The 25,722-nt window shown below is 36.7% G+C and overlaps 1 protein-coding gene across 1 annotated transcript in view; it reads right to left on the bottom strand.

Annotated features, from left to right (window-relative positions):
- The window catches only part of LOC105211383 (hemicentin-1), a 454,397-nt gene that overhangs the window by 368,853 nt on the left and 59,822 nt on the right, over window positions 1-25,722 (bottom strand). Inside the window, exon 3 of the mRNA XM_054226373.1 lies at window positions 8,036-8,067. The gene's annotated coding sequence lies outside the window, so the exon portion shown is untranslated. The remainder of the gene's footprint in view (window positions 1-8,035; window positions 8,068-25,722) is intronic.

The following is a 25,722-nucleotide window of genomic DNA, read 5'->3' as shown; positions in this document are numbered from 1 at the left end:
GAAAGAATTTAAAGTTAGAAGAGCCAGTGGAATCAGAATTGGAATCATGTGAACTCAGATTAAAGTTGGAGTAGGAGTTATAATGCGCACTTCTCCCTTGCTATATTGAGATTTGGTTCATGTGAGATTCTTCTTTCAAACTGTTCAACGGCAACCCAGTCTTTTCTTACAAACTTCTTAACTTCACCTCCATTACTGGTTGTTGATTATAATAACTAAAGAGCTCGCTCTACTATAGACTTCATTAGAGCAAGTGAAGAGCTCACATTCAATATCCACCCACGCCAACTACTTGTCCAAAGAAATCACAAACTCACTGCATTTCTTCGAATCAATACTGTTTGTTAGCAAATAACCGTACCTATGTGTTGGTATTCACATGCCATGCTATGCACTTAAGTGGCAGCGATTGCTTCTACTATGTAGTCAATTGCGCGTCGTCCATCGCTTGTCTGATGTCGGCACTAAAGTTTGGCGGCGCCGTAAAGCGGTTAGCTGGAATATTCATTTGCGTGAGCACAACCGATGGCGGTACTTTGCTGGCGAAGCGGTGGAAAGGAGCGCATAAAGATAACTCTAGCGGGTGAAGAGAGGTGCGGGTGGGGTTTCACGTGAAATTTCTTTGAATATCTCGCCTCAGCGAGCAATCAAATGCCCGTGCAACGGCATATCTGCCATATTTACTTCCTGTTGCAAAGCACATAACTCACACACACGATGCGGGGTATGCGACATGCTTGTCTTCAATTCGTTCGCCAAAAAACCGGAGGGGATTTCACGAGCTATTCGCTATAATATGCAGTCAACTATGTATGCTGCTGCAACTTCATAAGTTCAACGGAGCACGTCAAGTGTATGGCGGTTTGACTCGCTCACTCGCTCGTTAATGGAAGTATGTTATGTGATGCACTCGTGCAGGCATCCACGGATTTTAGAGAAAGTTCATATATGTATATGTGTAAGAAAGTACTTATTTGTATAATCTTGTATATGAGGTCAAACTCATCTCAGTTCTACGTTGATCATAATTGCTGTGCTTGCTATTCAATGACTAGCATCACTACGCTAAGGCAAATCAGCTGATGAATTAGTATTTCTCGTCTTGTTCTATGTCGTTTTACTCATAGTATGAGTAGTTATTGTTTGCTGACCCAAGTGGCTATCGAGAAACATATGCGTACTATAGTTTGGAGGTCAGGTCAGGTCGGGCCTGAAAGTCTACCTCGAATACTGATAAATCAAATTTGTAAAAGCCAATACAAAGTAGATCCACAAAATCTCTTTCTTTCTCAGGTTAAATATAAGGACCTTCCTTCTCTAGAAAATGTCTCGAGGCCTTAAAAGTTATTTTAGTAGATCGAAGATTTCTCATATCTAACTCTGAGCAGATTTGAAAGAGCATTCTACTTATGATCTTCCTTTTCAAGTGGTAGAGATAAAAGAAGTCCGCATTCGTTCTTTAAGACCAAGTCGCCTCAATCGACTCAGTGAAAGTGACAACACATACTCAACTGCTCTCATCTTCTACTAATGACAGGTCAACTTTGGACCGCTGCTAATCTGGAGGAACCTTAACCTAGACGGTTTTAAAGTTGTTTACCGAAAGCTGTCGAGGATTTACCCGCAAAGATGGTCGATTCGTGACTGTCAGAGTAGCCGAATATTCGGAGACTAAGAGTTCATGAGGTCATTAAATTAGTTGGAGGGGTTCACATAATACTATATGGAGGTTTTGAAATAAAAGACCTTTTTGTAAGATCGATCTTTCTTATAATAGTATTTCTTTCCTAGAAAGTAATATGAGAATTTTTCTAACCTAAATAAAATAAAATAAATAAGCTCAAGGAAAGAAGTAATCAATACCACTATTTTCTTAAATGTGCTTCAGTATTTACAAGCAGTATTTGAAAACAGTTACTTTTACCAAAGAATATAAAGAAGTCACCAGTCTCCCTTCTTATAAATATCAATGTATATTCATATTTCTGTACTACCTAAATACTATGACATTCAAGAATAATTAAGTAACCTTTAACTCGTACAATTTAGCATGCCACACATACAGACGTGCATCTATATATGTATGTGCCTCTCGCATTAAAGCCAGCAACAGAAGAAGATAATTAATGCGTTGGATAACCTCAATAAGTTCAAACACGTCACTTGCAAAACAAAAGTGTGCATGAAAAAAACAGCAACAAAAAAGAACAATCAGAAGCACGGCAATCGCTTTGCCACTGCAACTTCACCGAAGCAGAGATGGTGACTGAGAGCAGCGTTTACACCCAGAAACGCTCGGCGACACGAATTCGGTTGAAGGTCTTTTCATTTGTATGATGTTCGCCAATTTCGAAATGGCTTCGCCATAACAGTTGCAACAAAATGCATACATATAAATCGTGCCAAAGTGTTAGCAACATGTTGCAGCAACAATGTTGCAAAGCTTATATGTAGTTATTCTGTGTAACTTATTTGTGAGTTTGCGCATTCGTGATCACGTGAGTAGCGTAAAAATGCTGTTAGTTGAAGATAAGGTGGCAATTCTTTAAGGAAGAAAATACATGTGTATCTATGTATGTATGTATGTATGTATACACTTTTAAGTAAGACAGCAATTAAACTCTGACTTATAAGTGCTTAATTATTATTTAATTACTTAGGTCAGGGTATAGGGTCACCTTTTAATATTTTATATTCATTAAACGCGCCGTTTACTACTAAATATGTTGCAAAAACAGGTGATGCACCTAAAGGTATGCTACATGTGTATATTTTTATGTAGTATATGCTGTGATCTAAGTGTCTAGATATTTTTTTGTGGTAGTGGTGATTGATAAATTATTGTTAAATGTGTAAGAAAATTACTATTAACTGTTCTATTATGCCAAGTTTTTTTCAAATATTTTATTGAAATTGAAATTTTACTGTGAATTCAGTTAAACTTCCAAGGAGTATACCAGTACTTTTAGAATAAAAAAAAGTATTCTTGCTAATTATACAGCAAAACATAAGGTTCTATTTTTTCTATAAGCAAATAATATTTTTTTAGTAATTTGTAATAGGTTTAGATTAATTTCAATCAAAAAATTTTAAAAAATTCTTTCAAAAAATCTTCTTAAAACCACATATTGTTATAATGATAGCAACAAGTTGAATTATGTATACAGATTTTCACTTTATTTTATTTACAGTCACTTTCACTAGATAATGTTAATTAACATGACTGAGTATTGGTAAGCTCTGTTATCAAAATTTCAGTAACATTCTCTATAGAAATCTACTGAGTATATACACATAGCTTACATTGCTGATGTTCACTCTCTAAATCCATTCAGAAAGAATATTTTCCTTAGTTTATGTTATTATTTACCTATCTGTGTTATTAACTGAATAAATTTTCTGTAGAAAGCTAAGCAATTTCAATGTCCAGTAGTAAAAAAAAAACAAATATTTTTACGAAGGCTTCTAAGAAGCCTTTTCTGCTTTTTATGAATCCGATCTTCAAATGGATCAATCCGATAATATTAAAGATAAATATAAATGTCCAGAACAGTTTTTTTTATTTTACTCAGATGCTTTAGTGGAACCCAAAGTCTATAGTACAGTAGTAGTAATAGTCCAAACCTTCTGATATTATTCTATGAGCATAGCACCATCTTGATACTCAAGCAAGAAATTCGAACAAAAAGTCGTAAAAGACACTAAGAAAGCTATCTTGATAGTAAAAAAAAACTCTAAAAATCGTGTCAGCCAATATCTCCAAAAATAGTGAACGGAATGAGGATTATTGAAGATTGTTTGATTAAAACTTTAAGAGCTTGAGACATAGACTTAACTAAGTCGACAAAATAAAGACAATTAATTATCAACTATTTTTCGATTGTCTTGCATTCATAGAACATTCCGTTTGAAGCGATCTGTAGTGCGATCCATTTTGTTTAGGCCGAAAATTTCGATATGTCAAAAAATGCACTTAAACACCAAGAGAATTGAGCCAATGCTTTCAAATACTTGCTGATGTTCAAGTCAAAGAGGACTAAAAATCCCTATGAGTTAACTCTTCACTGATGGTTAGCTCAGAATTTTGTCAGAACACCTTTTATCAGTAAGCTAAGCCTACCAATACCCTTTAATGTCAACGTAATCGAAAATAATACTCCAGAGTATCCAAATATAGAGATGATCTATGGACGGCATGGATTCTCCGCATAGCTACTATAAAAATTCCATGAATATTTCAATACAACCAAAAGAGCACAGACGGGCCTTGAAAAATCAAACTCATGAAACAGCTGAGAGTGCAGTCTTTTGGTGCAAAATGTTCTAGGAATTTAGAGATTTCAGTTAAAAAATTAGTTCTAAATTGAAGCAAATAGCTCAAATATATTTAAATACTTAAGATTATGGTAGCTTTCTTGTAAGTCATTGTTTATAGTATTTTCGAGGACTTCAAATATTATTTGCGATAACGTGCAACTTAGCTCGAGCTCCCGCATCATTCTACATACTTCAAAGTGTTCCACAACAACCGCAATGCCAGTTTGCCACTCCATTCAAATTAGTTCATCGCTCATGCATCAGCATCTCCACCCGCACGGACGCACACAAACACATATGCATTTGCATACACTTTGAATGCTGGCAATGTGAGCGGCGCACTTGGGTCTAGGTTAGCAGTGGCATTTGCAGCCGTTACAGTAACACCAATAACAATTGCCATAACATCGCAAATAAGCCGAGGACAACCGTGCGCTGAATGAGAACAAAAAGTGTTATAGAAACAACAACAAACAAACAAACAAACAACAGATTAACACATCCTATGCAGGTGCATTCATGCTGTATTCATGTTCAGCGGTGGCACAGTGGGGTCATTTGGGTAAAATGCTAATTTTTTACGAAAAACTTTTCGATCAAAAATTATGATTTGAGTATACGTGGGATGTAAGAGTATAGTTTTAAATAAGGAGAATATGATTGTAATATCAAGCTGTAAGGAGTTTATCACATATTCACTCTTTGGTGAAAATTTAATATTTCTCAGGGTTGATTCAAAAAAATATATCTTGGAAGAATTGCCTCTGAAATCAGCTTGTTAGATTGTCAAATAGGCGCTCTTCAAAATCTCTTTAAGATTTTTTCAATAATAAATTTCGTTCTCGATGCCATTTTCTAGACCTTATAAGCGCGGGACCAACTCCTGAGCAGTGGCGAGATCCTTTGTGGAGCGTAAAAGGTCATTTGAACTGCTTTCTCTGGGCAAGGTTCGTCTCAGCGCGATCATTGGTGTGCTTAGATTAGATTATATATTGAGGATTGCACTACGGCCTATAGTCTATTGTGCCCTCTCCAGTTATCACAGCACTCCCTCAAACCCCGTCACGCTAAGAAACCTTAACAGTGTTGCAGGGCTGATGGATGCGATACTACCTCTTTGGGGTTATAGAGCCCCAATTGTCTGTCCCCCTTTTTCGCGATCGCCGGGCAGTCAAGGAGTAAGTTTGGTGTGCTTACTGGACATTGTCCAATGCAGATGCAAGTTGCCAAAGTTGTATGGAGGAAGACGAGGAGGAATCATCTAAGTATTTCCTTCTCCACTGTCCAGCTTTTGCCAGACTGAGGTTGAAACACCTCGGAAGGCCCTTTTTTCGGTGATCCTCGCGAATTGGCTTAAATCGACATTAGCCGACTAAAGAAATAACAATAATAAAGTAACAGATTCAAAGCGTTTTACTGAATCTAAGCTGTCTAAGTGAGATCTTCTGTATTTGCACAGATCTGCCTACAAACCTAACCTATTCGTGGATGTGAACATTATATTCTCATTCAAAGAGGCACAAATAGTTCAATGCTCGCAAGGATTATTGGATGAAAAAATACGATTTTATGATGTTTTGGAGATAATAAACGGTAAATGAGGCATGAGAAATTCCTATAAATTTAGGGAGCTATAAATTTGTTAGATCTTGTAGCCTCGTGAGGTTTCTTAGGTGTGGCTGGGCTTTAGTTTAGTGTTTAAGTCAAAATCAGTATACTGTCAAATCGATGTGTAGTGCCGCCAGGGGTTTCGGAACGTAATTGTTTCTCTTTAAAAAAGTTTAAACTTCCCAGTAACTCTATCAAAGCATTTTTATCTTTTCAAAGTTTTTTTATAAGATTTTTGCAGCAATCTAGCAATATATATAAATTTATTCCCCACAAATTTCTGATATCGCTCATTTAACTCGAGGCACTTTAACTGCACTCCTCCAACCAAGCGCGGTACAGTTACTAAAAGTGCTATTGCATTTACACAGCTGCTTAGTTGTTGTTGTTACATTTTCCCCCTTCTTTTTTTCCTGAATCTTAAGTAGCACAGTGAAAATCTAAATAATCTCACCGGTTATTTGAGAAATTTAACAAATTAATATCAACACTTTTAGTAAGCCATCATTATCCCTTCAACCTGAAAGACATCGACCACCCGAAGGCCCAAAAGCAAATACTAACAAAGTCAATGCATTACTTAAAGCAGCTGGCATGTGCCAAAAGCAAAAATAAAAGCAATAACAACAATAACAACAAAAAATCCCTCGGGCTACGGCATCGCTAACATTTTTATTTTTCATTCATCTTCTTAGCCGAGTCGTTCAACTGTGCGCAGCGCCCGCCACCCACTCCATCCACTGTGAAGTGCCAGCCTCAGCGCTGCTTTTCCGTTAGTCCGTTATTCCGGCTTGCCAGCAGCAGGCGCGTGCGGTGGATGTTGCTAGTTGGCACATTGGCCGCGTTGCTGGTGTTGTTTATGCCGCGTTAAGTTGTTGTTAGCATGGTTTTGTAGCTGTGCTGTTGTTGTTGTAACGATAGTCGCGGTTTAAGTGCAAATTCTCTTGACTGTCGTTTTTGTTTCAATCTTTCGTTGCTTTCGGGTTTTCTGTTTCTGTTTCACTTTTTGTGTTATTGTATTTGGTGTTGTTGTTGTTCTTGTTATTATTGTTTTTGTTTATATACATTTTGCGTTTTAGATTTCATTCGCCCGGTCTACTGTGCCACTTTCCAATGTTGAAAGGCAAAATATGTAATTCAAAGGCAACGTCGGCAACCAACAAACAATCAGCAACCAACAGCAACAACAACAAAAACAGCAGTAGCAACAACCACACCTGAGTCTCATATACATTTTATAATGCTCGAGCGCACACACTTTCATGCATACACATATACAAATATATAAATTTTTACTAACTGTAAAGTGTGCGTATGAGTACCGTTATCCATGTGTATGTGCGTGCTTTAGTGCGTCGGTATTCGTAATGTACCAGCTGTGGTAGTAACTTGCTGACACGTTTTGTTGTTGTTGCTACATCTGCCTTCACATCGACGCTCTCCTCTCACTTGCCAGCCATTTTGTTCTTATTGTTGTTGTTCGCATTTTGTTACGGTTTTTTTTTCTTCTGGTGTGTTTGTTTCCTCTGCTTATTGTGTTGTTGTTGTTGTTTTTATTGCTGTAACCGTTAGTGGTAGATGTTGGCTTTTAAGCTAAATGAAGTTAAAATCTCAACTAGAACAGTAGTCGGCGACTAACTGCATTTGAGCTGTTAAGTGCATTTGGCAAAAACATTTAAGAATCGACACGAATACACAACCACAACCACATAAGCGCACGCATACAAGTACACACAAGCACTTATATGTATATGTAATACCCACACGCTTACACTTATATTCTTACGCATTATCTAACAACTTTGGCACATCGTAACACCTTTTAGACACACGCACACACACCCTTATACGTGCATGCATATATACACATTCTTAATAGTCCTTTACTAGACTGGTATGTGTGCCTCATAAGCATCTCTGCCAACAATGCAATAGAATTTCCTCTAATGTGTCTTCTTAAAAGGTAAAAAAAGGTCTTTAAAATTTGCTTGTTTTGAAATTATTCTTTGGTTATGTTAGCTTACACACACTCATAAGCACAGAGGTATACAAATGTATATGCATAAGCCCTAATATGCATTAAAATCTAGTATAATTTTAATGAACTTACATATTCATTGCATTATCATAACAGCATGACATCTAAAAAAGAAGAAGAAGAGTGAATAAATATGATAAATATAAATTTTAGTTTCAGGAGGACATAGATAATAAATTCAAAATAATAACAATAAATTGTTGCTGAATTTGTAATACTATTTATATAATGTGTAGAAAATCAATGAAAAAGAAAATAGACGTACTTCTGATGTGGAAAAATCATTATTTACATTTATTTCTTAATTTATATGAACACCCTTTCCTCATATAAATACTTTAGGAAGTCATGAAAGATGTCAGTGAAATGGAACTTAGCTATATTTCCAGCATGCTGTAAACGAACTAGTTCCGAAACGGTATTTATTATTCGTCTTCAATCGATTTGTTTTAGTTAATCAAGCATCATCGTATAGCCTTTTCACACAGCCAAATTAATTCAAATTAATTGATCAATTAAAATTTAGATTGAGAAACTAGTTGTTTCCCTTCACACTGCCGGCTACTTGATAACCGATCAGCTGTTATACATTTTTTTAACTTTTCATAAGATGTTGGTAAGTGTCAACAGCTGATTGCTATTTTTAGTAGCGACATCTACCGTCGTGTAGCGTGAACAACAACTTGCAGACAAAGATCGTATATATATTTATATATAATTACTAATACGGTTTTTGTCGCAGAGTTGCATTTCATTTTCCAGTCGATTAAAATTCAATCAAAAATGAATGTAGATTTTTATTTTATATGATAAATCGATATTAATCAGTGTTTTAATCGAGCAGAGGCCAGCCAATTGACCAATTATCTCCGGCTATTAAGCAACCTGGTGCTATAAAGCGTATAACTACAGTGAAAACATTTACCATTTTGAAGCCAAATTATCAACTAATGAACGGCGCAAGATTTCTAGATTTATAGGTTTCAAACAGGCTTTCGACGTATTATGATGTGTGGTTTTCTATAACCAACATTAACATACGATGCTACAAATTAATCAGCCCATATGTCTCGTATATTGCTCCTATAAATCGTTGGTTTGAAATAAAGGCTGTGATTTTAGAGATGTGGAATTTCCCAGAGGAATAGCTGTCAAACCAACTGTCAAGTAAAGCACTTGGGTATAACATTAATTTAAATTCTCACACAAAAGCTGTTTCGATGAACAACCTTTAAAAGTCTGACTTGTGGCCAATTCGATGCTTTACCGGTATAGTTGAGTTTTACGAGCAATTATGAAGGGACTTTCTAGGCTTCATTGCTTCCAGAAAAGGTTACTGTGTGTTGTATTGTAAAAGCATTATATGTCCATTCCTTTTATAAAACGAAGATAGATAAGGGCCACAGGCAAATGATTCACGACCTTTCGGGTTTTCGAATCAACAGCTAAGTGGTCCCAGCAGGGAATAATATGTCTGGATCTAGGGAAATAGATCTCTAGCCAGTGGATTGCAAACATTTCCAGTTAAATTGGCTAGATAAGACTGGTTTTGTTTGAAAAATATAGTAGAATTATATAAATGTGATCGTCTTCATGAGAGTCGCTTCCATCATATACCCAATTTTTTTAAACACTGAATGTTTCAAAGTTTTCACAAATTATAGAAGTTAAAACTATTAAGTGCAAAATTTATTATCTGAGTTTATTAAAAAAAACCACTTTACTTCAAAGAACAGTTATATCTATTAAAACCTCAGGTGGACATAAATATAATATAAGTTTGAGGAAGAAACCTCATGAACAAAATATTATATACCATTGAATCTTTGTCATTTTCTTTCGAACACATATCATCAACAATACAATAAATAAATTCTACCCACAAGCAGTAGTAAAGACATAATATTTAAATAATGCCTACATTTAGGCTGCATTAAACCTAAATTAGCCAAGTCATGCACCCAACTTGAGAGAAATTTTAAAAATCTGTGAGCTACGAAGTATTTAAGGGGTTAAGTAGCATAGTTCAAATACTAAAAATTACAATTCCAGTCATATATTTAGATACTAATTGAAACTCTCTTAATAATAAAATAGCATTCAGATCGACCGATAAATTTTTTTAAAAATCCAGCAAAAACTCAAAGCTTTTACCATGAATTCTAAGAAGGGATATTTATGTGAGAAAATTTCATTTAGATTTTTCCTCAATTAGAATCCATGACCCACCTTGTAGCAATTACGCAGTAAATCATTGGAGTTTCACCACCTTTTGAGCTTCGCAAACAATCAGAATGTAATAAATAATGCTTTTCTTATTAAAGCTTGATAGCTATTCATTCACGTTGATACCGCCCCAGAGGACAGCCTTAAGATTTTTCATTTAACTAATCACAGATTTCGATTCCCACAGCGCACACACACACACACACTCAAATAACATAAAAATAATCCGAGGAGTAGTGTAAAAAGCCAAGTTCATTGTAACATTTCCGCAAATAAATAAAATTGCGTCTTACAACGAACATACTTACATACATATATCTAAGTAGATACATATATGTGGGAATCGAATGTTTTCATTAGACAAAACGGTCCATTACCAAACGAAATAAACATTTCTGAGACATCTTAATGCTTTAGTGAGAGCAACAAAGCTCCCAGCTGTCATCATCACGACTGACTCTGACCACGACGAGTACCGTGCGCTCGTTCGTACGCTTATGACAAGTGGACAGTGGCTGCTATGGACATCCATACTTAGGTATGTATGCATGTATGTAGTGATGAGGCTAAAGCGCTGTGGAATCAAAACTGCTGAGGGTCTCACTCCCACACACACACATATACTCACACCGCTGCAGTCAATTGGGATATGGCATGGCTATCAGCAATGCGCACTGAATAGGCGATTAAGTGTAAATACCACTTAAGGTGAGTGGATATAGATGTCAAACAGATTGGCGCCCAACAGCGGCTGCGGCAGCGCGCGGCATCTCGAGCTACGCTTCTGGCCACTTGTGGCACACTTACGCTCGGGGGCCATGTTTATTCAATGAGCACAAGTATGTGTGTGTGTGTGTGTGCGGTAAACTATTATTTAGACGTGGGTATTTAAAGCCTCACGACGCACAAAACAGCCGAGCATAAAGCAATTCATTGCTCACATGAATTAAAGTGAAGCTTTCACAGCAATAATAAGCTTTTGTAATTCCAGCTGCTCAATAATTTGGAAATCGGCAACTCTTTCCTGCCTTTGTATGCTTTGCATGTAGTATAAGAGCCTTAAATCCAATAGAAAATTTAAGAAACCGCCTACAATGCACAAAATACTTCAAATTCCATTCAATAAATGATTATAAATAGTTCGGTTATGTGCGTGTGTGTGTGTGTGTGAAAGCTTTGGCACTTTCAATAGTTATCAGTTTCGTATTGATTGCTTCTGACATTTGTATTTATTAAGATATTTGCGCACAAATGTTTATCTTTTGTAGCAAATCAGCACAAAACAATGAAGAGCTATGACATTGTAAATGTAAACTGACATTTGCATAAAATCTTTGTGCCATTGCGAGCTTTCACACGCACCAAGTAAGCCTGTGAGCGCTTATCAGTGGCGCTGATGCATTTGAGTGCTTGTCTTCAGTTGTGCAAAATTTATTAGGGTTGTATTTGAATGGATTTGAATGGGCAGAACATGAGATTATAATAGCAAATTAAAGCAATCAGAGTTTCTTTGAGCCTTTTCCCGGAGTGTGAAGATACGTATGTACGCCTTCTTAATCCAAGACAGATTGAGTTCTAAATCGAAGTTAGTTTTCAAAAAGGTCTAGCAAATCTTGCTTCTTTCAGGTCTTCAGCTGAAATTGAGGTTATGTAGATCCATATAAAGAGTTTCGTAGACAGTGTCTTGGAATAAATTAGAAAAATAAAATACTTTCATGAAGTTAATATTTAATATAAGTTATCTTCTCAAAACTCTCGAGGTATTTTAGTGTTCTTACGAAAGTCCGTTAACCGAAAGGCTTACCAATCTATTATCTGGAACAAGACTTAAAGAACTGTGTCAACAACAGCTTACTGTTACATGTGGGTGTACATATGAATTTAAATACATAATTCAATAACCCGAGTAAGCTACTTCCAATGGAGATAACAATTAAAAAGACAAGTTCTTACAACGTTCATGCTGAACATTTGTAACCTAGCAAAGAAAAAGTGTAAAACTTTTTCAAAATGTTTCGAAATAGCTTTGCAGAACCGAAAGGGGAGAGACAGTCAGAGTTTAGGGGCTTCAAGAGTTCCACCAAAATCTTTAGAGTCTCACAGAGGGTGTCAAGACTAAAGCAAACTTCTGTGAGAAATAAAAACCAAGATATGGTGTCTGATATATAGAGCCTACTTAAGAATTTGAGGTAATACTTTTCCAAAATGTGGACTGAGATCGCAGTAAAAATTTAAGGAGAATTATAAGACAGAACCCCAGCTAAGTCATGTTGTTAGAATGGACGAAAGTGCTCCAGCTCTGAAAGTGTTCGATGCAGTAACCGCTGGTGGGAGCCGAGGAAGCCACTCCTTTGAAGGGACCAGGTGGAGAAGGACCTGGCTTAACTTGGTATTACCAATTGGTGTCAAACTGCCAAAGCGAGGAATAAATGGCGCGCTGTTTTGGACTCGGCTATAACCGAAGAAGTTAGAGCAACAATAGGTTTGCAAAAACAACAAAACTTCGGAAGAGAAGGTATTTCCGTCCTAACTATTACAATATAGCGACGAGAACTAACAAAGAACATGCAAAAATCAATAATCCAACGATCGTGAATTCGATTTTCTAAATATTCGCATATAAGGTCCCATCCAGCGTCTGAACAATCAGAGTCTCAGCCAATCAATTAGTCTGAAGAATACCCAAGAGAATCAGATCGGTAACCGTCTTCTACTTGTCCACATCTAAAATATCTCTTTTACCTTTTTTACTTTAATCAATTTAAATATTAAAAACAACATTTTCAATTAATTAACAGTTGATTTTTTCGCTTAAACCCTAATCTCGTGTTTATTGGTCTTCACTTAAACATTTGACACTACAAACAGCATAGAAACAACAACATGCAGCTGCAAAATTCGTATGACACAACAGCGTTGCCGGACTTTATGGTCCCTTATCACACGTAATTCGAGCTGTCAATTGCAAAACCTCGAAGATAAGTCACACAAGCACATCAGTTTCGTAGCGAACACAATCACTCAAGTATGCGGCAATTGAATTTGATAATCCCGATCAGGTTAAGCTTTCGGTTTTTCATTAATGTGAAAGCTCATAGCAAATGAAAGCTCTAAATTTTCTAGAAATTCTTAAATTATAGTTTCTCTCGAATATAATAGTAGCATAGAACTTTAATATTTTATTTGACCTGATTGTTATTTTTACGACAGAAGACTACTGAGATTACAAATTTCGGGATAGCGAAAAAATAAAATTTATTTTAGATCCTTTGCATCCTATTTATATTTTTCAAAAATAAATAATCTTAAATTAAATTTCGGGAAATTTCGGGATCACCCATATCGGGACTACCAAATTGCCTCGGGATTGAGTAAACCACCTTTTGTTTCGTATGCAAATATGCTATCGTGCGTAAACACTATACATACTAATATACCAGCAGCATTTGTTTGTTGTTGTTGTTGTTATTGTTGTCGATGCCTTGAGTTACAACAAATTTATTCAAAGCTACCAATATGACTTTCGTTTCGCTTGAATACGAACGACACCTTCCATCAACACTATTGATGCCGTTGTCATTGACAACAACATCATTACACAGGACAATGGATACCTGCATAATGTGGACATACATAAACATGAACGTAGAATGAGTAGAGCCGCAGTAGAGGAAGTCAGTAAGATAAATGCTGAGCAGACCTTGCTGCCTGTAAGCTTTCAGAAGTTTGTGTTATTAACTAACCTTGTGATTTGACGTCTTCATTGAAGAGTTTTTTTTTTCAGTTTAATTGTTTGGGTTAAACAATAAGCCTTAAGAAAGTTTGTCTTTGTGTTGAGAAACTTGAAATCTTGAAGAAAATTAAGTTTATAGGGATGCTGGGAATTTTTCAAAAAAGTAATTTTTACGAATACTGTTTTATGTGGAAATTATAGTTGATATCTATAACCAACACTCGACGAGTAACGGTAACCCCTAATACCGACTTTTGATAATAAATTTCAGAACATCGCTAAAAATCAAGTTCCAACCAGTTACGACCACTTTAGCAAGAGATATCTATTTGCTTCCATCGAACTCCGGTTTAAAGCAAAATGAAATGGATCATATATTACTGCGAGTCCGGAGCGACCCCAATACCGATTTTTGACAACGCAATTCAGAAGTCCGAAGTACCGTTACAAATCAGACAAGAATCAGTCACGATTTAATTTCCTTTTCTTGAGCTCAAACTGTCATTGCCTACTTCACGATCCGAAGTTACAAATTGTCTGCTAGAGTTATACACTAAACGAATGAAGCTTCGGAATTCCAAATGATTTGGTGTCATCCGAATCAGAAGAAATAGGCTTGACGACAAAACACGCATATCAGAAGAGCTGTCAGTAAAATTAGTACTACCCGAGCCACGAGGAATATCATATATTAGAAATAAGAATACAGACCTCCAGAAACATAATAGATCAATAAATCACAGACCTCAAGAAAAAATGTTATCTGTGATATACTCTGAAACTCCCAAAGATCGATGGAAACCACTTCTCCTCCGCCACCTTATCACTTCAGGCTTCGACAGAACCTTTCTGAATTCCAGTGAAAATAAACTATCCAAAGGACCTATGAATCTGGCGTGGAATTATTATAAACCACTCTCTAAATTTGCTCTAAGACTCCCCACTGTGAACAAACAAAGGTAGCACAATCAATATTTACTTCCAAGCTCAATCTAGACGCCACAAACCATATCATTTAGTACAGAATTAATCACCAAAATTAAATACCATAAAAATTGCACTTATTTCGTAGTTATGAGAACTATAAGCCATAAATTTACAGTTGTAAAAAAACTGTCACGCAAATTTCATGCAACAAATTGTGCATATAACTCAACACACGCGGCACTTCTTTTGTTCTTTGGTCCTTAAAATGCGCATGAAAGTTGGCCGAAAAGCGCACACAGAGACAGGGACACACGCAGACTCAAGAGTCAGACAGTCATTGAAGCCAGGAACTCGGTGGCACCAATGGCACTGACTACTACAACGCCTTGCAACGTGCATACATTACCGCTATTTGCAGCGCTCCCTTTCACTCATTCATTCTACTGCTGGCTGGCGCATTTCACGCTGCAAAACTCACTAATTTCACATTTCCTGGCAGCTTTTTCATTTAATTGCTGCCAACTTCTTGGACAATTGCCAAGAAAATTAATTTATTTGTTGCCATTTGTTGGTCACACACATACACACACAGAAAAAAATAAAACCCTATAAAATGCCAAATGAACGCAATATAAATATATATATGCCACAAATAAAAGTATATATTCATTTGTATGTTTGTGTGTGTGAGTAATGAGTTGAGAGTGTAAAAAACAAAATACGGAAGGCGAAAGTGAAAAGTAATTAGGAACTCATTGCGGTGACACTTGGCGCCGAAGTCGATGGACATGCTGGTACATATGTATGCGAGTACATAAATTTGTAAGAATGCTTGTACGTTTGAAATTTTTAAATGTGTGAAAATCATTGCAGTACCGTCCATTTCACCGCAGGGTTGCATTTAAGAGTATTAAATAACTTCAGATGAAGCCCAGATTGGGAAACATCGACCGCTACTATCTTTTAGACTAAATAGCCCCCACTGAGGCTCAGAATCCATATTATTTTTACCCGAATAGTTAATTTAGTCTTTGCTTTACGAGTAAATCAATTTATGACCCGACAAGCTTCTAGTATAATCCAGTTTGGACCCAAGAATGTCGAAGCAAGTACGGTTGCTTCAAAATGGCTGATAGATTAATGATAGCAATCTTTGTAGATCGATATGTAAATAGTGATAGTCAATCTCTCCCAGAGTTATCCCTAATTTTATAGAATCGAAGTACTGTAATCCGAAATTTAGTATATTATAAAAGAGGGTCTCAAGTTTTAGCAATATTGAGGTGCTCTCAACAAATATTTTGTATATAGATAGCATAATACAGCAAAAAAGAAGGAAAAAATCATCAACATTCCTTTGGTATGGATTTGGTATGGATGTCCCAGAAAAAGATTTGATCACCTATTTTCATTTTTCTAACACAAACAGAACAACCTGGAAGCCACACACAAAAATTCATCAAAAAGGTAAGGACTTTTATCTCGGAACCAGCATAAATACCACCAACAATCTAAGCCTAAAGATCAATGGCAGAATATCTCTTGCCAGCAGATGCTACTTTGGAATCGGTAGGCAATTGAGAAACAGATCTCCCTCTCGACAAACAAAATTTACTCTCTATAAGTCTCTCATCATTTCCGTCCTATTATACGGCGCGGAAACATGGTCCAAGACAATCCGAGATGAGAAGGTACTGGGGCTAGCATTCGAGAGATCTTTAGAGCTGTCCCCGTGAGCGAAGAGTACCGAAGAAGATGGAATCATGAACTGTATGATATCTACGACATAGACATAGATATAGGTAAGCGTAATAAAATCCAGCGAATGCGGTGGTTAGGACATGCTGTACATATGGGGACGATACTCCAGTGAAAAAAATCCTTAGATTCGAGAACCATGGGTGGAAAACGGAAGCAAGGCTGCCCACGCATCCAATGGAAAGACCAAGTCCATAGGTCTACACTTGGAATGGAACATCTAAGAACTGTGTAGCTCGTAAAAACAAACAGAGGTGTTTATGATCTTTGAAATCTCATTTTCCGTTCTATGTAATCGAGTTGCTTCAATCAAAAAGTGTATATCCAAGAATCGTCGGTTGAATTTAGCTGGATTTAAATTTGATTTCGACTTAAGTGTCCAATCCATAATACGATCGTGGAAACCGATAATCTGACGCACGAAGTCGTTACTCATTAAGATCCATATTGCACATCCTCGATATTTGATCTCTCCAACCAAAACAACTCTATAATTCCAACTCTAGCATGTCTTCCAAGTCTCCAGTGAAATGGTTCCAGAGGTATTTAACTTGCGTTCTTCGAACGGGGGCCACAAATGTAAAAGATGAAATACAAAGCGTCATCCAACTCAACTCAATGAAATTTCCATTAATTTTCCTTTATGGAACTTCCAGTAAAGCACTTTTACGAGTACTAAATCTATAAATATATAATATTTTGTGTTGCGGCATTTCCGAAGAGCACACAAAAGGTCATTATGTTGTAAGCAACATTCCTGCAGCTCGTCGAGCGAAGACAAATGAGCAGTTAATTTTTATTGGCAAAAAGTCCGAGAGCATTGCAGGAATGCATTTTTAAGTATGTGCATGCGCCAGCGAATGCGGTCATGTTGACTTCATTCCATTGCGACGTCTCTTTCGTTCTCCTCATTAAGGATGGCAAACAACATCAAGCGGACGGACACGCGTCCACCAGGATCGTATCGAAGCTATGCCGTTGCACGTAAGAAAAGTTTGATTAACAGCATGTGGCATGTTCACACATTTACACACGCTGCCACACACACACACACACATACTTAAGCGCAGAAATTCATCAAGCAGACACGTGGACCGACTTTCGCCTGACTTCCACGCCCTCTTTCTTGCTTATGCCGTTCAGAAGCAACGGAAGGAAGGACGGTTTTGCAAAAGTGCAGTGTCTCTCATCATCAGCAATGCAACACTACAGCTCCAACGGCAACTGTAACGGCAACTTTCCAGCAATTATTTCGCAAATCCTCATCCATTAGCACACTTCAGTGGCGCGTTTTCTCGTTGACTGATTAAATGCACGGGCGGGTCGTCTGATGAGTCGTGTTGTTGTAACGGAACCACTTGGCCATCCTGCCGGCTGTTCGTGCCGCATGGCCAGCAGTAATATTAATCGCTGCCATCGTATTGCACTTTAAAAATCGTCGCTGCAACTCGTTGCTATGCAAATACGATTGTTTTCGAGTCGTCGTTAATAAACTTTAACTCGTCCAGCCATTTGGTGGGCCGCAAGTCGTAATATATTTTCATTAATTTCAATATTTTCGCCGTTTCTTCCTTGTCGTCTTTTTAATTAGTCATTAACAATTAACAATGTTCGGAGTTTAAGATTTAAGGAGGCCATTCGAACACAATTAGGATGCGGCTGAGTTGGTGACTCTATGGTAAGGAGATATTTAAGTGATCGGATAATTGGTTGTCGAAAGTATTTGATATGGGTTGAATAAAAGTCCTCATTACGCGCAGCTGAGTCCACGGTTCCTTGTTAGCCGTGTGAAGGCGCGGTATTTATCTGAAAAAAGCTGTAGAGCTCCAACGGATGTTCCTTGAAGAATGCTGTTGTCTTCAAGACACTATTGTTACTAGCTCGATCGAACTTTGTTATTTTCTACTCTCAGAGCCGCTACATTAATGATTTTCGCAAATAAGTTTTCCTCGGCCGTTCGCTTTGTGTCTTATATCATACATTCGAAAGAAACTTGAATCCAACTTACCGCTTCTTCGGTCCCAAAGCTTAGATTTCGATATTAAACTGTTGTCTCCGAATACATTACTGATGTCTTCGCTTAGCAGATTAGGTATATGATCCATTGGAGGTGAAGTTGTGACGTTGAACTCAATCTGAATAAAAGAGTTGTGGGCCAATGAGACCTGACCTGTGGTCAGACCATTTGAAGATCTCTCACGCTCTTAGAAGGTTTCTTTAAGTCCCCTTTAAGCTTCTAAGCTTTCATTCCGTCAAAATTGAAGTCTGTATATTTCAAATTCACGAATTCGCTCTCTCCTAAGGAGCCCACAAATGTGAACTCATTGCTCTGTCAGATTCACAACACCGACCAAGAATAGCTTTCGGTCGTTAAAGAGAACTTTAATTTCAGTTATTTACCCTTGAACGGGTCTTCCTGTTTATGGCGATTTTAAGGATCTCCTTGCGTTATTCAAACTTATTCAAACTAACATCACTCTCTCCGCTTTTAGCTTACCATGTAAAACCGCAGCCCATAGTGTCCTAATTAACATTTATACCGTGCAAATTCGACGAGTTGCCTTTTGGTCGCACGGCATCATTAAAACAGCACCCGGTTCGTCATCACCTGTCACTTTAATTTCACATTTTAACTAAAAATTCCTCCCGCTGACCAGCAGAGCACACGAAAATCACGCGGCCGTAAGGTTGCCACTTAACCGGGGTAGCAAACAACGGCAAAGCCGACTGACCGACATAAAAAGGTGGATGGAATTCGTTGAAACGGAAACGCCACAAAATGTTTGCGTTTCACTGTGTGCTGCAAGAAAATAAAAATGCGAAAAAAGCACAAAAAAAAAGAGAGAAAAAAAACGCCAACAACAATTGAGGGAAAAAAGAGAGTGTTGAAACAATGGCGCGCTGGAAAAAAATGCCAGCGAAAATTTTAATTGGTTCATTTTTGCCAACCTGGCAAATACATTCAATCAAAAACTGTAAAAATAACGGTAAATAAAAACGAAGTGAAATATTTTCACAATTGACACAACCTCTATCACAACGACTGTCCGGTGGATATTTAAATTTTTTCCCCTTGGGAAATCTGAAATACGCGCCAGTGTAATTTAATGTTGGATTAAAGGAATTTAATTTAAATAGCACTTTAAATGCAGCGTTGACTTTAAAGCGCGTTAAATGTTGGATAATAACATTGAGACTTGAGGTTTTATGAGAGTAGTCTCATGTGGGGTAAAATAAGAAAAGTAAGAAATCAGAAAATCTTTCAGAAATGGAATACATCTTCTTCTTGACTGGCGTAGAAACCGCTTACGCGGTTATAGCCTAGTCCACAACAGCGCGCCACGCATCTCTCCTTTTGGCAGTTTGGCGCCAATTGGTAATACCAAGTGAAGACAGGTCCTTCTCCACCTAGTCCTTCCATCGGAGTCGAGGTCTCCCTCCCTCTTCCTCGGCTTCCACCAGCGGGTACTGCATCGAACACTTTCAGGGCTGGAGTGTTTTCGTCCATTCGAACAACATGACCTAGCCAGCGTAGCCGCTGTCTTTTTATTCGCTGAACTATGTCAATGTCGTCGTATAACTCGTACAGCTCATCGTTCCATCGTCTGCGGTATTCGCCGTTGCCAATGTTCTGAGGACCATAAATCTTGCGCAAAATTTTCCTCTCGAAAACTCCTAGTGCCGTCTCATCGGATGATGACATCGTCCAAACTTCTGCACCATAAAGCAGGACGGGAATGATAAACGACTTATAGAGTTTGATTTTGGTTCGTCGAGAGAGGACTTTACTTTTTAATTGCCTACGCAGTCCAAAGTAGGACCTGTTGGCAAGAGTGATTCTGCGCTGGAGTGCGAGCTTGACATTGTTCGTGTTGTTGATGCTGGTTCCCAGGTATATGAAACTATCTACTGCTTCAAAGTTATAGCTGCCAACAGTGACGTGCCAAGACGCGAGTGCGCTGACTGTTTGTTTGATGACAGGAGAAGAAGTAACAACTTATATGAACAAGGTATCTAACTTGAAATTATTAATTTTAAATTCAGCAGTAGAGAATTTATTATTCTATGCTAAACCCACCAAACAAATAGCAAAACTTTCCAACAATTTGTAGATTCTTTTATAATGACTAGTCATTGCAAAAAATCAATACAAAGTTAACATATCTCTCCGCCATATAGAGTGTCTTCACTTGAAAGAATAGCCTCTCCAGTTTATAAACCTATATATGTTGCTGGAGTACCACCTATAAATTTCCTCCCATAAAAACCTTTCCCTCAAATACAGAAGAATAATATTTTTGTTTCTTTTAAATCTTTATTATTTTATAATCGCTTAAATTAATTTACATATTTTCTTAACTAGTAACACATTTTATACATTCTGTTTTTAAACTAATAATCCGACTCGTTAATCCTGTGTCCCATCAACATGAACAAAGCTGCATCTTCCGTTTCCAACGGCACAACCAACACCTGAGACTCTTGTGAACCACAGAGAGGTGTTGATGATCGTTGAATTTCGTTCATTCTCATTTCCCATTCGTTGTAATCGATCGCTCTAATAGTGTTGTTCATATGGAATGAAGCCTTTCTTCTTGTCAATCCATCACCTATCAACATTAGCAATGCTGCATCCTCCTTTTCGAATTGTATAAATAACTCCTCTGGCTCTCGTAGTCCAAAGTGATGTGTCGAAGATCGTTGAATATCGTGCACCATCATTTCCCAGGCGTTGTAATCGGTCGTCTTCATCAATTGGTCCATAACGGTTAAAGCTTTTTCGTCCAGAAATACATGACCCATCAACATGAGCAACGCTGCATTCTCCCTTTCGAATGGAAAGTCGAAGAATTCTGTATCTCGTGAACCAAACTGAGGTGTTGATGATCGCTGAGCTTCGTTAATTCTCATTTTCCATTCAGTGTAATCGATCACTTTAATATTATTGATTGTAATATCTTCTCCCATCAATTCCGCAAAGTCTTGTGCGGCACAGAAGCGCTTATAGAATCCTTCCTGGTTAATAACTGCAAATTCCTCATTACTTTCAGCGCCGATCATGGCGGTGTATTTGGCTAATTGTGACGATGTAATTCCGTAGGGTGTCATATTTTGTAATATTTGATTTTATTTACTTTTAAATTTGTTGTACTGACTTTGAAGTTTCCTCTTCGAGGGTTACTGGTTGTATGACTTCTGATCACTTGCGGTGACCCTTTTATAGTTAAAATGCTGTTGGTGGAAGCAGGTAGGAAAGCTTACGCAGTTAATCGGTGCAACCTTTCTATTGTTTGGTATAAACCAGGTAACTGTTGTTGTTCAAATTATATCTGCCTTTTAATTTTAGGGCTAAGTTGGTTGTATGACTTCTGATCACTCGCGGTGACCCTTTTATAGTTATAATGCTGTTGGTGGATGCAGGTAGGAAAGCTTACGCAGTTAATCGGTGCAACCGGTATAAACCAGGTAACTGTTGTTGTTCAAAATATATCTGACTTTTAATTTTAAGGTTAAGGTTGTATGACTTCTGATCACTTGTGTTGACCCTTTTATAGTTGAAATATTGATGCTGGAAACACGTAGGAAAACTCAGGTAGTTACTTTTGACGACCTTTCTTTTGTTTTGCATTCACCAGGTAGCTGTTGTTATTCAAATTATACCTGACTATTTAGATTGGAGTCAGAGGATTACAAAAGTCAATCTAGCATTGTCTGTAGTCCGAAACAAAAGCTGTTGTTATTGTTTTCAAAATCACAATACGTTTGTGCAATATAAGTATAATATTTTTGTATCTGTAGTATTTTATTAAAAACTACCAACTACATATATCTATAAGTTTTCGTCACAAAGGAAGGAAGGATTGGAATGTTTGATGTAGGCCTCAGTATCGATGATATTGGGATTAAAGAAAAGAAAACTGAAGAAGATATCCGAAAGGTACGATAGATGCGTAAAAACAGAGCTTTCTGATACCCAAATCACTTTTAACGATATATCAAATTTCATTCGATTTGTTTAGACTTTCCACTTTTATTTTACTGTCATCAAAAATCATTTTGATCACTGCAGTCAAGAGGGCATACTATATATATATGTTTTAAATTCAAAATCTTAGTTTCACTTAAGGGGTTATATACAGTTAGAATTTTCAAAAAATCGATTTTTGAAAAGGCGTTTCAATTGCTTGGAAGTACAAGGTCCAAACTTTAAACGCGTTTTTCTCAAAATGGTGTTTTCAAAGTCGGTGACCAACATTACTCGAAAACGGCTAGACCGATTAGTCTCAAATTTTAACACGACCTTCTTAAATATATTTTTTTAGTAATTAATCGTAGATTTTTTCTCTCCGATAAATATTTTTTTTTTATAAACAATTTAAGGCCGAAATTTCGGTGAAGAATCGATTTTTTTTTTTTTTGAGAAACCGCCATTTTGTCAAAAAAATTTATTTTGCTTATTCCTTCGATTAATTACTAGATTTAACATTATTTTAACGAAATCTGTTTGGTTTTTTAATTTCGGATGATCCAGTTCCGAGATATAGTGGTCACCGCAAAACGTCTTTTTTGAGAGGAGCTCCTGGAGATCAGCTGTAGCTCTTTTTCAAATAAATATTTTTACTAGTACTAAGTCTTAAAATACAGTTAAAAGATACCATAATATGTGTATAAATTTTTGAATCAATAAATTAAAAAGTTTTCTCAGAAAAAATTCTGGAAAATTCACTTTTTTTCGGCCGTCTAACTGTATATAACCCCTTAAAATGGCATATCTTTCAAGCGAATTGTTAAAACGCTTCAGAATTTATAGAACATTGAATAAAACTATAAATATATGGATGAAATGCTTTCATTTCAGCCTGTCTGGTATAATGAGTTCCAAATTAATTAGTGAGTTGTATGATTTTAACGAACTACCTGGGCGTATGAGTAACATTTCAGCTGGCATTTAATTAAATTAAAATTATGATTATAATTAATTAAAATATGAATGTGGCTACGTATGCTATGTATATTTTCTCATATTGAACTTTGTTTTATTAACATAAAATAAATGAAATTTAGAAGTTCAACTCCATACCATAATTTATGAAAATTAGGTATAGGTTGTTTTGTGCTTCAGAAAAAAGTCTATAGAATACAAAATTACATCAAATGTGAACCAAATTATAACAAGTAAGGAAAGGCTAAGGGTTGGGACCGAAAATTTTATACTTTCACAATTTATTTACTTAACCCGCATATTCGTCATATATGGTTAAAGTCCATTGATAGTTAAAAAGCTTAATATTAAGTATATGGGAAATAGGGGAAGTTAAGACCCGATTTCACTCATTTTTGGCACGGAGACATATAATTAGAAGAAAAATATTTCCTCTGAATTTCTTCAAAATAACTAAGAGACTTACCTATATTTTCGGTAAAAAATTTGTTAGAAGCACCAAGGTCCTCATATTCGATATATAGGGTTTTAAAATGTTTATGGACCGATTTCGAAGATTTTTAGTAGGGCGATGCCACTCTTTAAATACAGTATCTTTGCAAAGTTCTGTTCCGATATCTTTACTAGTGCATACTTTATATTTTGTAAAGTAAACGATTCAGATCGACTTCAAAGTTCTGATATATGGGAAGTAAACGTGGTTGTGATCCGATTTAGACTTTTTTCACAACATATCATTGGGAAGCTAGGAAGATATTATAAACCGAAATTCATTGGAATTGGTCGAGTATTTTCGGAGATATGGTTTTTGACCCATAAGTGGGTGGGTGAGTGCAGCTCTTCTGTACCATTTTTATAATGAAATTTAAGGTTTCTGGTGTTTTTCCTAACTGAATTAAAGCATTTTTAGTAATTTTCAACATAACCTTTGTATGGGAGGTAGGCGTGGTTATAATCCGATTTTCTTCATTTTTGGACGGACAGACAGACATTCGGATTTGAACTCCACTCTTCACCCTGATCACTTTGGTATATATAATCCTATATCTAACTCATTTAGTTTTAGGTGTTACAAAAACTGTTATGTGAACAAAACTGTAATACTCTCTTAGCAATTTTGTTGCTAGCAACTTTTGCTGCGGGAGTACAAAAATACTAGAAATCCATATCCTCACAATTGTCATTGAAATCTTAAAGCAGACAAAAATTTAGACAGTTAATGCTTGCTTTAAAAAAAAGAAGAAGGATACTTTCACTCGAAACATACGACTTTAATATCAGCTTAAGGCACTCAAACAGCAATTTACTAACTAGAGCTCTATTGACAATCAAACTCAGTTGTGGAATATGAAAATACAAGAAATGTTTATTAAATTAGTCCCCCTTCCGTCCTCCTATCAGTCTAACCTTCACTTCTTCTAATAATAAAGACTTAATGAGCAAAGAATACATAATCATAGCAGTAATCATAAATATAATAGCAAAATCAATCACTTGAGAGCGCGTTAGAAAGTGTATTTGGAAATATGTATGCCTATATACTCGTTATAAGTAAAGCAACTGATAATCATGGGCTTAATTTTAAAGCGAAATTATTTCCTTCCTCTATCCTTCCGCTGCCACACGCTGTTTGATCGTTTCACAATTATCTGCAAACGCTTCTGAGCCTCAAAGGAAGACGTACCAGCAAATATAGCAACAAATCAGCACTTCGACTGCTTACACGCCACTCCTTCCACTTACACTTCTTCCACTACCCTTCTTCCTTCCAACCTCTCCTTGCCTGCCTGTCACTACCTTCTCTCACTTGGCAAATATGCACAAATTAACTTCAATTGCTCAGCGGAAGCAACACAAGTACAACAAAGTACAGAGCTTAATAACCAAGCTGTAAGTGAATCTTAATAAAGCAGCTGAAGAAAACGTGAGGAAATCTGCCGCCAGTGCTTCCGTTGAATTATCGAGCCAACCGAGCGCACAGCCAAAGCGAATGAGCGCACACACACAAAGCGACGAATGGCGAATGAAAAAATAAAAAATAATAAAAAGAAATGCGTGAAAAAAGCCGAAATGAATTGAAAAATCTTACGTAAACGACACTCAACAGTGAAAACACGCGCACGCATGTTTATCTGTCGGTTTCCGCCAACATAAATACACATTGATAGCGAG

Source organism: Zeugodacus cucurbitae, chromosome 2, assembly GCF_028554725.1.
Source record: "Zeugodacus cucurbitae isolate PBARC_wt_2022May chromosome 2, idZeuCucr1.2, whole genome shotgun sequence".
NCBI classification, from domain to species: Eukaryota; Metazoa; Arthropoda; class Insecta; order Diptera; family Tephritidae; genus Zeugodacus; species Zeugodacus cucurbitae.
Note: the sequence above shows the minus strand (reverse complement) of the source record. Positions and strands in the feature narration are given on the sequence as shown.